At 38.7% G+C, this 16,212-nt stretch overlaps 1 protein-coding gene across 4 annotated transcripts in view; it reads left to right on the top strand.

Annotated features, from left to right (window-relative positions):
* Nucleotides 1-16,212, top strand: part of DENND1A (DENN domain containing 1A) — a 508,975-nt gene that overhangs the window by 100,766 nt on the left and 391,997 nt on the right. The window lies entirely within an intron of this gene.

The raw sequence follows: 16,212 nt of genomic DNA, 5'->3' as shown, positions 1-16,212 counted from the left end.
ATGAGGGAATACTGCGTATATTTTTTGCTGATAAATTTGAGATGAAATGAATATTTTTAGGGAAAATACATTACCAAAGTAGATGAAGAAGAGGTAGAACACTTACCTGGAGTGATGTGCATGGAGGAATTTGATAAAGTTGTCAAAACACTATTCGTAAGAAGTTGCTAGTTCCAGATGGCTTAGCCAGTCAGTATTCACATCTTTGTGTAGAGGATGCCTGTGTTATTTAAATTGTTCTAAAATATGCTTTTCGATGTCTTGCTTCTTCATCTTGCTAAGTTGCTGTAACCCAAATACAAAAATGCTGGACAAAAAGATAAGATCAGTCTGTACTTTTCTTTTTGGTCTTATTTATGACAAGGAAACTGACATTGGATAATCCGCAATCGTGGTGGTGTTCCAGCCATGTGTTTGAAATCCCACAAGAAAATAAACTTCGTTATATTTTGAATATAAAATGCTATTACATTATTCACTTTAGATATAAATAACTTATACATTAAGGCTTTTATCCTACAAAAGATGATTTATCATCTCTAAGATATCAAAAACAGCAATAAAAAATTTATTTTCCATTCTCTGTGGCTGCCTCTCAAAATCACCTCGAAATTGCCTTACGTGATGCAGTACTGACTTACTATTTCTCACACTTCTGTGGGTTGGCTGAGCTCTCACCTCAGCGTTTCTGCTCCATGCGTTGTTGGCTGGAGCCACTCATTCAGCTCGGAGCTCCGATGTCCAAGATGGCTTCACAACTGTGTCTCATGCTTCACCTGGGTGGCTGGAACAGCTGGGTCCAAACTGGGCCTTTCTCTGTCTCCGTGGCCCCTCTCCTTTCGGGAGCCCAGCCTGAGATACATGGCGGCCAGATTCCAAAAGGATGCAAACAGCTCCAAGCTGCCAAGCCTGCAGAGGCCCAGGTCCCAAAGTGGATCCGTGTAATTTCTGCTGCGTTGGGTTGTTCAGAGCAAGTCACTAAGGCAGCCTGACTGAAGGAGACGGCAGCAGGCTCCATGGCTGGGGGGGAGGTGGCGTGTGCCAGAGGCGAGGGACATGTCTGAGGATAGTCTACCATGTTAGTTTAAACAGAGCATTGCTAAGGTCTGCAAGCCGTCTGTGCGCTCCTTCCCTGAATTTACCCTCCTCTTGTCCCTCACTCCCGTCCCGCATAACCTCTGCTCCTCCCCCCACTGTTTTCATTGTCTTGCTTTTCATGATCGCTTACCACATATGTAGGTATCTCTAAATAATGTATTATTTAGTTTGCATGGTTGACATATATATTTCTTTGAGTGATCTCTGAAGTTTCAGTTTAGAGTACCTACATTGAAGATTATTTACAAAACTCAGAGAAGCAACCAGAACAAAACTAAATTAGCTTCTGCTCCCAATTCTTAGGTATAACCATTGGTAACATTCTGGTATATGTTAACAGGTGTGTATACCCCCAAATTTATATCAAACATCTCTTGTTCTCTGAATCTATTTCTTGAGTTAGAGTGGTAAGGACTTCTGCTTTATCTGATTTTGTAATAACTGGTTCCTGAATTTTGTATGACAAATGGCAAGAACTTGGATTTACTAGAGATTCATTTAAACATTATTTGACTCTGTTAGGATGATTAGAGTTTGCATAGTGAAGGATGAGATACGTGTGTGTGTGTTTGTATGGTGTGTAACTTTAAGCAAAGGAGGCAGAGGATCATATAGAAATGCTGCTCTTTAAAATTTAGGATGGGGAGGGGTGCCTGGGTGGCTCAGTTGGTTAAGCATATGACTTCAGCTCAGATCATGATCTCGTGGTTCGTGAGTTTGAGCCCCGCATCAGGCTCTGTGCTCACCACTCAGAGCCTGGAACCTGTTTTGGATTCTGTGTCTCCCTCTCTCTCTGCACCACCCCCCACCCCCACCCCCACCCCAAATAAATAAACATTAAAACATTTTAAAGTTTAGGATGAAGAAATGGTCTTAGTAAGTAGGTGACAAATGTTATTCTGTCACAGTCCTCAAATTTTAGTGTGCATGACAGTCACCTGGAGAGCTTGTGAAAGCACAGCTTGCTGGACCTCAAGCCCAAAATTTAAGTAGGTGTGGTGTAGGCCTGAGAACTTGTATTTTTAAATTTCTAAGTTACAATTCTGCTGGGCCGGGGACCACACTCTGAGAACTTCTGTTCTACAATATGATTTTTAATGGAGGTATTGTATTTCATTACATAAATGTATCATACTTTATTTAGTCAATCCCATATAAGTCAGGTATCTAGTGTTGTTATTATAAACAATATGGTAATGATCATCATGTACATTTATTAGCATTTCATTTGAATATATTTCTAGAAGTTGAATTACCTGGTCAAAGGGTTGGCACATTCTTTTTTTTTTTTTTTTTTTTAATTTTTTTTTTTATTACGTTTCTTTATTTTTGAGAGGCAGAGAGAGACAGAGCATGAGCGGGGGACGGGCAGAGAGAGAGAGGGAGACACAGAATCCGAAGCAGGCTCCAGGCTCTGAGCTGTCAGCCCAGAGCCCGACGTGGGGCTCGGACCCACACACCGTGAGATCATGATCTGAGCCGAAGTTGGACGCTCAACCGACTGAGCCACCCAGGTGCCCCAAAGGGTTGTTACATTCTTAAGGCCTTTAGTATGTAATGCCTAATCATATGCCAGAAGACTGTATTCATTATATTCCCAACTAGGAAAATATGAGAGATTTAAATGAACATTCCAAAGTCTCTGAGGGACGTTTCCAAATGGGACTCTCAAAATAATTTAACTGAAATAAATGTACTGCCAACATAAGGTTATTATTTTGTGAGGGTAGTACTCCTTTGGATGTAAAAATTCCAATATATTAAAAAAGCATTGCACAAGGATTTTAAATATGTCTTCCTCAACCCTCCCAACATGTGGACCAACATGCCATTTATCATTTATAATCTTACAGTGAAATCTCTGTAATTTTCATTTCCTGTTGTAATTTGACATAAAAATATCTTTCTTTTTTTTTTTTTTTTTTTTTTATAAAGATATCTTTCAAAGCAGTTCTTCGGGGGATAATAATTTCTAATCTTGAAGGCTAAAGATTGGATCTGAATCTCATGTCTGCCACTTACTTTGTTGACTACATTAATAATCTAAGCTCTGGGGCGCCAGGGTAGCTCAGTCGGTTAAGTGTCCGACTTCGGCTTGGGTCATGATCTTACGGCCTATGGGTTCGAGCCCCATGTTGGGCTCTGTGCTGACAGCTCAGAGCCTGGAGCTACTTCGGATTCTGTGTCTCCCTCTCTCTCTCTCTCTGCCCCTCCCCCGCTCGCACTCTGTCTCTCTCTTGCTCTCTCAAAAAGAAATAAACGTTAAAAAAAAAAAATCTAAGCTCTGATTGTCATTTCTGAAATGACAGTACCCTTGGAGTTGTTTATGTAGAGAGATTGGGTATTTATGGAACAGGGCCGTATTCTCTTGCTATAGCCCATGGAGTTCTGCCTGAAGTCACCTCCTTGTGTGAGCCTCAAGGGAGGATGACAGTGAGAGACCAGTTGATGGATTACTGCACTTTTTATCCTGGTGGCCATGTTTTTGCCTTGAGAGGGTGTGGGGGATAGAGTTAGCTTGGGACTGATGACTACTCTTGCCTGTGTTGAGAATACCTCTCTTTATTTTCCTGTTTAGGTATCCGCTACATTCCTTTAATCTTTTCACTGGATTGTTTTGAGGATTTTATGAATGCTAAAACATGTGAAAGCTCTTTGAAAACTATAGTCTTTTTTGAACTCAAAGTAGCATGATGTTTGGCTGTATTCAGAGATTAATGGAAAGAATCACTTAATGGTCCCCGAGGATAGTTAGTATTAGAGAGCCAGGTAATTATTTATATTCCTCTAAATTGTTTTCTGATATTTGTTACAGATTTTTGTTACAGATCTTTGTCATGGATTTTTGAGGTATCAAATGTTCCCAACTTAAGAGGGGGTCATTTAAATAAGTTTATAAAATATGTATTTGGAATTATAAGTCTCCTTAGACACAACTTCATCCACAGCATTTAATTTCTCAGACCAGTCCACACAGGCCATTTCATCATTTGTTTGTTTGTTTGTTTGTTTGTTTTTGGTGAGGAGAACTTGGTGCAAATGACAGTTTGGACTTTAAAGTCATACAGACTTGAGGTTCTATCTCGGCTTTGTCCCTTAGCTGCATAACCTTGGGGAAACCTGTTAACTTCTGAGATGTGCTTTCTTCTTCCATAAAGAATGATTGTGCCTATTTCATAGGATGGCTGTGAAGATTGAAAAAGGAAAATGTGAAGTCAGTTTGGGGCCCATTGGCAAACAGGTCCTCAATAATCATTTTCTTTCTTCTTACCCTCTGAATATATTGTTGTAAGTTTTCCTATTCTTTTTGAGTTACTACAATACCTTTGGGTGTTGTTTGTTTGTTTTTTGTTTTTTTGGTACAGATTGCTAGATTGCCCTGAACGACTAAATTATAGATATGTTTTAGCCTCTTCATATTGGTAGATGTTATGTAATAAAGGAGAATAAAGTCAGTTTGGAAAATTAGGTAGGTCATAATAATGTGTATCTTTAGGAATTTTCTTAGAAAACATGCTTTTAATTAATTAAACAGTTACCCCATTTTAGATACTAGAAGTTATTCCTGATCTGCCGCACAATAGCTGTTTGCAATAACTGACTTTTTGATCCTTTTATGAATTAGATTTGTTCAGTGTGTGCAGTTGTTTATAGTCACGCAAATTTATTGAAGCGGTTCTGTGGTCAAATGTGTATTTGGGAGGGGGGATGTCAGACTTTACACATTTGCTGATTATCTAGTTAGGAATACTGCTTATGCTGGTCAATGGTTCCTGCTGATTTAAAAACAGAAGGTGCATCTGTAGACAGTGCTTAGATGGTATAAAATTGGTTGCATTAGCATCTGACACTGCAGGAGAGCAAATTATATCTTGAACGAATAATTTTAAAGAATACAGCTGTTTGTGATATCTTTGTAATGAAGGTACCATTTTATCTCCATCGTTTTACTTTCAATAAGATTTTAATTTCCTACCTAACCACATCACTTCTTTTCTAGTGGGATTTAGTCTTTATAGGTTGAATCGTTTCTAGTTTTATATTTTTAATGAAGAAGATTGTCAGCATTAGGAATTCCTCTAAGGCATTTTAATTCATTTGTTTTCAGCTGAAGTTGGAACTGTTGTTAACCTCACACCAATATGAGTGAATAAGACTGTAACTGATTGGCTTTAAACATATTTTATTAGTATTAATATTATTCCAATTATTGCATCTTTGGTTTTTCTTGTTTAAATATCTTTTAGGTAGCATCACTTGGACACAGGAAACTAACGTGCATTGTTCTCTTAATAAAGACATGGTTGTTCTCTGATTTGATTGTTTGAATTGTGTGAATTGGAGAGTAATGTTTTTTTAGCATGACACTTTGGGAACTGCTACTTGGTTAGGATACTTTTGTTCCAAGGTCTCTTTGAGTCAGTTCCTATTAAAAGTGAAATGTGACAACCTGTATAACAATGAGAATATTTGAACAATACAAACTTGTATTATCATTGTATGGCTTTGAGGAAAACCTCATACTGTGTCTAATTGAATTGATAATGCTTAATGAATTCTAAGCCAAAGAGTACCTTTTTTGTTTCCTTGACCATTGAGTTTACGTTTTTAAGTATATGTAAAACATACTATGAAGTAGGTAGAGTGCTGAAAATTTGCAGCCTAAAAGATAATTATACAGCAGTTACATTATAGCATTTCCAAAGAAATACTGCTAAAAATTGTATTCTCAATAAGTTCTAATAGATGGCAGAAGGAAGGGGTAAAGAATATTAAATTAACATTTGCTTTCATTAATAGTTCCTGTGAATTTTTATAAAAGAATTGATCACAGTGAATTTATTTGGTAAATTATCAATCTCCGTATTACATACCTTTGTAAGAATGCCTTGGAGTGTCATATTCAGAAACATATCATTAACTTAAAATGGTGTTCTTTCCCTTTTTCAAGAGAACAAGGAATTTACATTTAACTGCTTGATACTAGCTATATTATGTAAATTATTATGGTAAATGTAAAATTATGTAAAAGCCTCCCAAGTAGTTATAAAGTGGTAGTAGTTATGAGGATTTCTATCCAGTGAAATAATTTTTGTTATTTAAGAATATCACTGTGAATGAAGTTTAGTGATGATTACAGCAGTAGCAAGTAAGCATTTCTCTTTTCTTCATGTTGTAACTATTGAAATAAACATTACTTAAGTGACCCTTTTCTAAATCTAAGCTTTGGAAAAGAAAGGAAAGCCATGAGAGTATGAATTTTGAGGGCTAGGTAAAAGTTGGGGTTTGTGTCCCCATGAAACTCTTAAAATTTGGTATTTCGTGACTGTTAAAGAAAGCTGGTAGGAATGTCTGACCACTTTGCTCATTGCCCAGTATTTGCACTTGCTAGATGGTTTTGTATCTGGATTCCTTGTGCTTTTATTGGATAAAGACATATTGGTCTTTTTTTCTTGGGTCTAAGAAAAGTTGACCCAGTATGTTCTGTTCTACCAAATATCCCTAGCTATGGCTTGCCATGTTGAAGGGATATTAAAAAATACCCAACCCTTTCTTTAAACATTTTTTGGTTTTTTTTTGTTTTTTGGTTTTTGGTTTTTTTTTTTTTTTTTTTTTTTTTTTTGATGAGGAGGGCTTTGCCAAGAGCCCTTAGGAATTAGGAGTAAATGGCTGTGATCAGACTGTTCTGCTATTTTGGAGAAACAACTGACTATCCACTTAAAAACAGTTGCTTGCTCATAGCCTTCATAAAAATAAATTTCAGTTGGATTAAAGACCTACATTAAAAAAGGAAAAGTTCATAATATTTGAAGAAAATGTGAGAATAGTTTTAGAGTTATAGATAGGAAAGAATTTCTTGACTAAGATATGAAAAAGCACAAATCCTGATGGAAAGGACTTGATGTAACCACACCTAAAATTTGAAACCTTGGTATGGCAAAAGAAACTATAAACAAAAATTTCAGATTAAAGGGAAATTTTTGTGAGGCTTGGGACCCAAATACATAAGGGAACATATGCAAGAAAGAAATAGGAAAACAGGCAAAAAGTATTAAACAGGTCACAGAAGAAGAAATCCAAGTGGTTGATAATCATATAAAAAGATTGCATCATTAAAAATCAGGGAAATAACAATCAATGCCAAGAGATACCATTTCTTACATGAGAGCGGCAGAAAAATTTAAAAGTTGAATAATACCAAGTATTGGTGAAAATGTGGGCGGACAAAAACTCGTAACTCTTTTGTTAATACCTAGTAAAGTGAAAGGTGCTCATACCCTAGGAACCAACAGTTTCAGTTTTAAGTAGATAATGTAAGGAAATTCTCACATATGCACAAGGAGGTATAATCAGTATGTTCATAGCATCATTTTTTAAATAGAAAACTTAAATATTTTTAAATATTGAAAACTTAAATGGCCACCAGTAGAGGAAATGGATAAACTATGACTTATGTGTAATCAGAGAATTTTATAGCCATTAAAATGAATGAATCCAAATTGGACAAATCTCAAAAAATATAATTGAGTAAAAAAGCAAGCTGAAAAGGCAGTATCCAGATATGTCAATGTTAAAACCGCAAAACAACTCTATATTTTTGCCATGCGTGCATTCATGTGTGTTAACAGTGTACAAGCAAGGGGAAGGCTGCACACTAACCTCGAGATGATGGTGATTCTCTAGAAGGAGGAGAATGGGATGAGTGTAGGAGGCAGTGCTTTAGCTAGATTTGTAAATAGAAATGTTGCAGAAGTTAATGTTTCTGCCCATCGGTTGGTGAATTAATAGATAAAATGTGTTAGACTCGTATAATGGGAAAGTATTCAGCTATATAAAGAAACTACTGATATATGCCATGGCGTGGATGCACTTCCCAAACATTACTCCAAGTGAAAGACACAAGACACAAGAGGCCAGGTATTGTACGATTGTATTTAGGTGAATGTCCAGAAAAAGCAAATGTAGAAGGTTAGAGTAGATTAAGGGTAGGAAAATAGGTTAAATAGTAAAGGGGCATGAGGATTTCATTGGGGTGATAAAAATGTTCTAAAACTGATTTATGGTGATGGTTGCACAAGTTGGTAAATTTACTAATAATCATCGAAGTATACAGTTCAAACTGGTGAATTATGTCATGCGTAAAATGTACTGAAGTCATCCCATAAAAAGTTAATATTAAATCTTTGTAGCAGTCAATATGAAAGTATTTCCGGGTCCAATTAAAAATTATTAAGGGGTGCCTGGGTGACTCAGTTGGTTAGGTGTCCTGACTCTTGGTTTCAGCTCAGGTCATGAACTCATGGTCTGTGGGATCAAGCCCTGCATTGGGCTTCAAACTGACAGCACGGAAACTGCTTGGGATTCTGTCTCTCTCACCCTCTCTCTGCCCCTCCCCTGCTTGTGCAAATGCATGCACGCTCTCTCTCTTTCTCTCTGAAATAAACTGTAAAAAAAAATTATTAAAAAGGACACTTTTTCATGTCATTTACAGTTCCAGATCACTTTATTATTTTTAAAAATGTATTGAGATTTAGAAAGAGGTTAAATCCACGAAAGTAAGTATATAGCTTCATGAATGTATATAGTCCTGTAACCCTTACCCAGATCAAGATCATTTGGAGTACAGCAATGTGATTATAGTTAACAATACTGAATTATGTACTTGAAATTTGCTAAGAGGGTACATCTTCGGTAAGTGTTCTCACCACACACAAAAACGGTAACTGTGCGAAGTGATGGATATGTTGTGCAGCTGGATTGTGGTGATCATATAAGAATATCAAAACATCAAATTGTATACCTTAAATGTATACAGTTTTTTGTTTGTCAATTATACCTCACTAGAGATTGGGTGAAACATCCTGTGTGGCACCCCAGAAGGCTCTGTTGTGTTTCCTCTTAGCGTCCTCCCTTCTCCTGCCCCCAAAGACAACTACTGATTTGATTTTTATTGCCAAGTATTAGTCTTATTTTTGAACTTCATAGAAGTGGGTTCATATAGTTTTATTCAAAAATATGTCTATGAGATTCACCCATGTTGCATATAGTTCATTCTTTCTCATTGCTATACAGTCTTCCACTGTAAATATACTACAGTTCATCCCTCTGTTGATCGACACTTTTGTTTTATAATAAAGCTACAATAAGCAATAAAGCTACAGTGAATATTCTTGTACATGTCTTTTGGTATACATATACATTTGGTTCTCCTGGGTATATATCTAAGAGGGAATTGCTAGGTCATGAGGTGGGTGTATGTGACTTTCACTAAATATTGTCAAATTTCTAAAGTGGTTGTCGAACTTATTCTCCCGCTAGCAGTATATGAGTTCTGGTTGCTCCACATCGTCCTAAACCACTCTTAATGGCTCCATTGCATGGGTTTACCATAATTTTTTTACCCATTTCCCTGTTGATTGATATTTGGGTGGCTTCATAGTTACAGTATTTTGAAAAACACTCTAATGAACTTTTTTGTAGAAGGCAGTGGCTTCCATGAGTTCTATAAATGCTTTCCTAGAAGTAAAATTGGTGATTTAAAAGGCATGGGCATTTAAAATTGATTCTATTTGTGCTTCTGAAAAATTATAATTACTTTCCATCCAACCACATTCTCTGTTACTGACTGCGTGAGAGTGCTTCTTTCCCCAGATGCTTCAGCCTCCAGAAGTTTTCCATACTTTTAACCTTTGCTTACCTGATGAGGGGAAGACAATGACAGGACTTATGGGACTGTAAAATTTCAGCACCTCTTTCCAACCCTTTTCTGGCATCTTGCAGGGTGGTAAGGTATGGGGCCTGGTGTCCCATCTCCTTTGGAAATGCTTTCAGTTTTGGAGTCTGCGAGGGGAAGGAAGGCCAGGTCGATCGCTTAACAGGATCTAGTCAAGGCTTCGTGCAAGAAAGGTGAACAAATTCAAGCTCAAATGGAAATATTGGCTAACTAGATAACTGTGGACTATGTTGGTGTGGGATAGGGAGCAGACACATTTCTTTGGCAGAGGCTGCCACCTCTCTTCCTTCATCTGAGTAGGAATGAGAGTCCTTGTTGACCCTTTCTTTCAAAACTGTCCTAATTTCTGTTGTACTTGAGCAACTTCGGCAGAGTATTTGTTACCTCTTATGAGGGAGAGAACACAGGTCATGTCTCTTGATGCCCTCTTAGTGCCTAACATGCTGCTTACCAGTAGTGGGTGTATAAAAAATAATTTTTCGGTGAATGACTCCTTCACTGAAAGACTCTTTTTTATCACCTTGGAAAGGCAATATCAGGATAGTTTGACAACCTCGTATTACTGCTCAAGATTAGACCTTCTTGGGGAGGGCCAATGGTGATCAACTGAGGGCAAGGACAGGCTAGGAGCCCAGTGTGGGTTAGCAAAGGCTCCTGTCTGGCGGAACCAGGATAATAGGACAAATGTAAAAGATCAAACATCTTACCGGGAAAGGAAGGGGAGCACTAAGACAGCAGGGCTGACCAGGAAGGGTCAGGATTTTAAGTAGAGCTCAGAAATAGAGCTGAGGTGAAGACTCCAATCATATGTAAGCAGACGGTCGCAGAGAGGAACTGAATCATTGGCTACTTTGGAAGCTGTTTAGTGTCTTTTTTTTATTTTTAAGTTTATTAATTTTGAGAGAGAGAAAGAGAGGCAGTGCAAGTGAGGGAGGGGCAGAGAGAGAAAGATAGATACAGAGACACACACACACAGAGAGAGAGAGAATGAATCCCAAGCAGGCTCCGCACTGAGCCCAATGTGGGGCTCGAACCCCTGAACTGTGAGATCATGACCTGAGCCAAAAATCAAGAGTCGGACACCTAACTGACTGAGCCACTCAGGCACCCCAAAGCTTCTTAGTGTTTTTATCTGCCTTATGCATAATGGGGGCCTTGGGAGGAAAATGAGTATTAAACATCTGCTAGGTGCCAGCTACTGTTCAAAGTGCTTCACATCCAGTATTAATCTTGAAAATTCTGTGAGGCAGATAATTATTATGCCCAATTTATATATAGATCAGGGCCCTGGTGCTCAGAAAAACAGGTTTGTGCAGGATCACACAGCTGATAAGTAGTTGAATCAAGATTCTAATTTAGGACTGAGTTCAGTGCTCATTCTCTTTTTTGCTTGCCACACGATTATGAAAAATAATATTAAAAATGATAGTAATGCCTAATATATACTGGTAGCTTACACATGCTGGCCCTTAGTTCAACTTCTTTAAGTGCATTATTTTATTTATTGTGTCATAGCAGCCCTATAAAACAGATACTGTCTTAATCCCCATTTTACAGATGAGGAAGCGAAGCCCAGAGAGGTTAAATAGCCAACACAAAGTCACACAGCTGATTACTAGAAGAGTAAGTGTCGAAATCCAGTTCACGCCAGCTTCTCGGGTTGTAGTCTGGAATGATCTTGCCCAAACGGTGTCCAAACAACTTCATTAGCCATGAGGGTCTGCAGCTTTCTCCTGTCAGGCACTAAGATCACCTTACAGTTCACCGTTTGCATAATCCTGCAGGTGCCAGGGGCTTCCAGAAGAAATAGATCTAGAGTTGGCTGTGTATGTTGAGCTAACCCATATAAGCTACTTATATGGGTTGTCTTCCATCAGGTGAGATAGTGGACTGTGTAAGTCCTAGGAGAGGGCCATGGTGGTGTGGGGCAGGTTTGTCCTGACTAGGATGTGTAGAGAGAAAGGTCTGATCAATGTCCTGAGATTAACACTCCACAGCCAGAGTTTACTGCATCCTGTGAACTCAGTCACTCACCCCCGTCCCCTGTTGCGTCTGGGAAGAGTCAACCCTGACAAAGTCCCATTCGTATTCTTGGGGGATGATTTGCTTGTTTATACAAAGGTATCTATGTGAGGGACTGTGTGAGCAAGTCTGAGAGAAGAGCCATAACTGTCTTTGCTTCACCTTTATCTCAATGTGCCCTGAGCACAGACTAATTCTCTGAGAACCCTAGTTTATTTGGTCTTGAAGAGCTTGAAGAACTTACTGGAATTTTGACAGTGGTTAGCTTTAGGCACTATAGGGTTTGCATAGGGTCTGTTTTGTGTACCAGCCTTCTGCTGCCCTCTTAACTGCTCCCTTCTCTCCCCTGCCGGCCCACATTTCCTGTGGGTCCTGTTTCTCCAGCCCTGGCTCTTCACCTGGCTCTACAGAGCTTGCCTTCCCTTGTGATTCAGCATGGATGCAGAGTCCAGAGCGTAGGGAAACCCTGAGTGAACTTCATCCAGAAGAGAGTTGTGCTTTTAAGACTGTTGAGGAAATGCAAGTGGAGGAGGAGAGATCTCACAGCGTTATTCCAAGCCAAGAATTCTTGTGTTATCTCCTACGAAGTGTTATTGGTTGAAATGGAGGCTGGGCCTTTATAGAATGCAGGTTTTATAGCAATGGAAGGAGGGAGGAAACCCCTCCAGAAAATGAGGCGAAACCACAGAAGCAAAGTTGTGGAACCAAGCAGAGGACAAAAGGAGTCTTTAAAATTCTCATTGTTATGTCAAGTGTATCGGTCTAGTTCAGGACAGTTATTGAATTAATTGCTTCTTTTCTTTCTTTTCTTTTAAGTTTATTTATTTACTAGAGAGACTGCGCAAGCAGGGGAGGGACAGAAAGGAAGAGGGAGACACAGAATCCAAGACAGGCTCCAGGCTCTGAGCTGTCAGTGCAGAGCCTGGCACAGGTCTCGAACTCACGAGCAGTGAGATCATGCCCTGAGCCAAAGTCAGATGCTCAACCAACTGAGCTACCCAGGTGCCCTGAGTTAATTGCTTCTTAATGTAAAATAAATATTTCAGTGTGCAGACTTCCTAAATCCTTAAAAAGGGCCTATATAGAATGGTATTTCAGTATTAGCCACTCCTGCTTAAATTTAAAATTTCACTTCATTGAAAGGACTTTATTTTGTTTTCTGTCTTTTATGAGAGTCTTGTTAACTCGGTAGGATGGTTGGCCACAGGGAAAACCAGAAAGAAGTGCTTTCCTCAGGGCCATTTTCCTTTAAAGGATACTTGTAGATATGGATGTTTTACCAAAGCAGTGAGTTGTCTGAGGATTTTAGATCATAGGATGACAGAATTTTAGAGTACAAAACACTCTTTAGTCAACACTTCCAGTTTATATTTCAGAGAATTCACATTCAAAGACTTACTTATGATCACATAGTGGCAGAATCTAGGCCTGCTGATTCCCAATCTGATACTTTAGTATTCGTGCTAAATCTTTTTCATGTTACAATGGTTATTGCAATTTTCTGAAAGCTTACTGAAAATGATTGTGTGTTAAGAGTCAGATATTGTTCTAGGTGCAGAAGACACAAAGATAAATAAAAGTGGTTCTACGTTCAAGAAGGGTAGGGTTAGGTAGGGAAAGTCAGCAAGTACATGGAAGATTGTCCAGTGTGATAATAGCACAGAGGTATGCACAGGAAGCATATCAGTCAAGGTCTAGTTGAAGATAAGAGAAACCACTCTATCAGAAAAGGAGTGAATACAGAGAATTCAGTCTTATGGAATCATTAGAAATCCTGAGTGTAGGAATACGCTTTAAGTTGAGTCTCCAGGAATGACTTTCAGAGTCACACTGTAGAGGTAGCTGGAAGATTCTGGAAGCTGCTATCCCAAATGTCAGCCCCAGGGTATTCCCACCTTTGACCACTTGGGCTTAGGAAGTGTCTAACAAATTTGTTGCCTCCAGAGCCATCATGCTATTCCTGCTAGTTCTGCATTAGAAAAAAAAAAAAAAATCTTTTTGGTCCCTCCTGGCTCTCTTCTTTCCTGTGCTCTGATTTCAGGTCTCACCAAGTGGATCTGATTGGTGGAGCCCAAATCATAGCTGGTACCCTAGTGTCAGGGGCCTTAGAGAAATAAAATTTTTAGCTTTCCAGCCTTTATAATACTAGAGGACCCATAGAAGGAGATTATAGTAGGGGTCTTACTAGTAATAGTGTTAGTAATAGTAATGGGGCGCCTGGGGGCCCAGTCGGTTGAGTGTCTGACTCCTGATTTCGCCTCAGGTCATGATCTCACAGTTTATGAGTTCGAGCCCTGCATCAGGCTCTGTGCTAACTGCAGAGCCTGCTTGAGATTCTCTCTCTCTCTGCCCCTCCCCTGTTGATGCTTGCTCTCTGTCTCTCAAAACAAACAAAACATAGTAATAGTAACAATGTAATATACACATATAACAACGTAATATATACATATAATATATAGAACACATGATTTATATAATACATTGTGTACGCACGTAATGTAATTGTAACATAATGCTCAAAGTAGAGTGAGCCAGTCTATAGTTAACTGGGATCAAGGCCTGAGAGGGGCAATCAACCTGCTAGTGGTGGGAAAGAAAGGCCAGAGAATTTTCACTGAAAGGAGTACCTGACCTGAGACTCAAAGATGGAATTGAAGCTGTCTCACCTTTTCTGAGGAACGTTGTACCCGTTGCTGGTATTTATCAAGTCTGTAAAATAGCTATCCTCAGAGCTCTGTCCTCAGACGAGCAACATCAGTACGACTTTGGGACTTGTTAGAAATGGAATTTCTTGGGTGCCACCCAGACTTACTGAGACAGAAGCTGAATGAAGCCGTTCAGGTGATTTTGATGCACACCCAAGTTTCATAACCTCTGCTGTGTTAGTCCAGTGAGTAAGACCTATAGTCAGCGGTAGTAGATTCCTGGAAGAGGCTGGTGGGGGGCATAATAAGCTATATATGCACAGTGATTAAAATCTATAGATTTTTGAGTCAAATCTATGGGTTTGAATCTTGGCTTTTACATTTGCCCATCTGTGTGATTAAGAGCCAGTGACGTCACCTCTCCTGGTCTTCTGGGGATAACAATACTTGCAGAATTGTTGAGCTTCAGTGACACGGGTCTATGCCTCTCACAGATGGGACGCAGGATGGGCATAAAGTCTTTTGGAGGAGACTTGATGAAAAACACCCTTAAATTAATCTTTCTTGGGAAATTTTATAAAGGCATTTCAGAGTAGAGTTCAATTCAGAAAGCATTTATGGCAGGCAGTCTGCTCTGTGTTTGGCACTGTGCTTGAATGCCATGGTGCCTTGATTCTTGGGAAGAGTACAGATGGTAGAGAGATGTGGGTCCCGGCCTTGGGAACTGCTTATTTTATTAAGAAGACAAGTACTTAGACAAGGGAAGTAACAGTCTAAGATAGTAAAATAATTAGATGCACAGTCAGGTGTTAATAATTTATGATGCTACGAAAACAGTAAATATTACAGAAGCTCAGAGGAAATCAGTCATTGTGAATTGAAGTAATCAGGGGTAGATTCCTGGAAGAGGCAGATGGGGACATTATATGTGGGCCGTTTAAGTCAAATTTCTCAGGAGCATATTCCTTTCTTTACAGAGTTTTTTTCTCCTTTTTTCTTTTTCTTTTTAAATTATGAACGTTGTTTAAAAATGTGAAAAATTCAGGAAATAAGGCAAAAAAAAAAAAAACAAAACAAAACCCTGTAATTCCACAACTCAGACACGTAGCTAGAAGTTTTGCTGGGTTTCCATTTTGTGTCTTCTGAAAAAAAAATTTTTAATAGCAGTTGTTGTTACAGTGTGATACATCTTTATATTCCATTGTGAGTTAATTCTTCTTAATGCAGTGATGTTAGTATTCTCCCATGTTATTACAGACAAAACCGAATTTTGATGGTGGCATGTCGGTGTTGGGTCACTTGAGTTTATTAATACTCCCAATTTTTGAAATGATGTTTGAAAAAACATAAAAGCAATTATTGTATTTCCTTGGGATAGATTCTGAGAAGTGGAATTACGAGGGTATGGGTTGTGGGCTCAGGAAACATGTTGCCAAATTATTTGCTGGAAGGAGTGGTTGAATTTATGCTCCCTTTCTTCCTTCATTCTCTTTGACTCATTCAGTATTTATGTGCTAGGCCCTATTCCAGGTTCTGGGGATATAGTAGTGAATGAAATAGGCAAAATTCCCTGCCATCAGAAAGCATACACACTAGTAGGGGGAAACAGATAATAAGAAAGTATGTAGTATGTTGGATGATAAAATGTGCTAAGGAGAAAAATAAGACCGGGAGAGAGAACAAGGAATTGTGGGGAGAGGGAAATTATAATTT

Source organism: Panthera leo, chromosome D4, assembly GCF_018350215.1.
Source record: "Panthera leo isolate Ple1 chromosome D4, P.leo_Ple1_pat1.1, whole genome shotgun sequence".
Classification (NCBI taxonomy): Eukaryota; Metazoa; Chordata; class Mammalia; order Carnivora; family Felidae; genus Panthera; species Panthera leo.
Note: the sequence above shows the minus strand (reverse complement) of the source record. Positions and strands in the feature narration are given on the sequence as shown.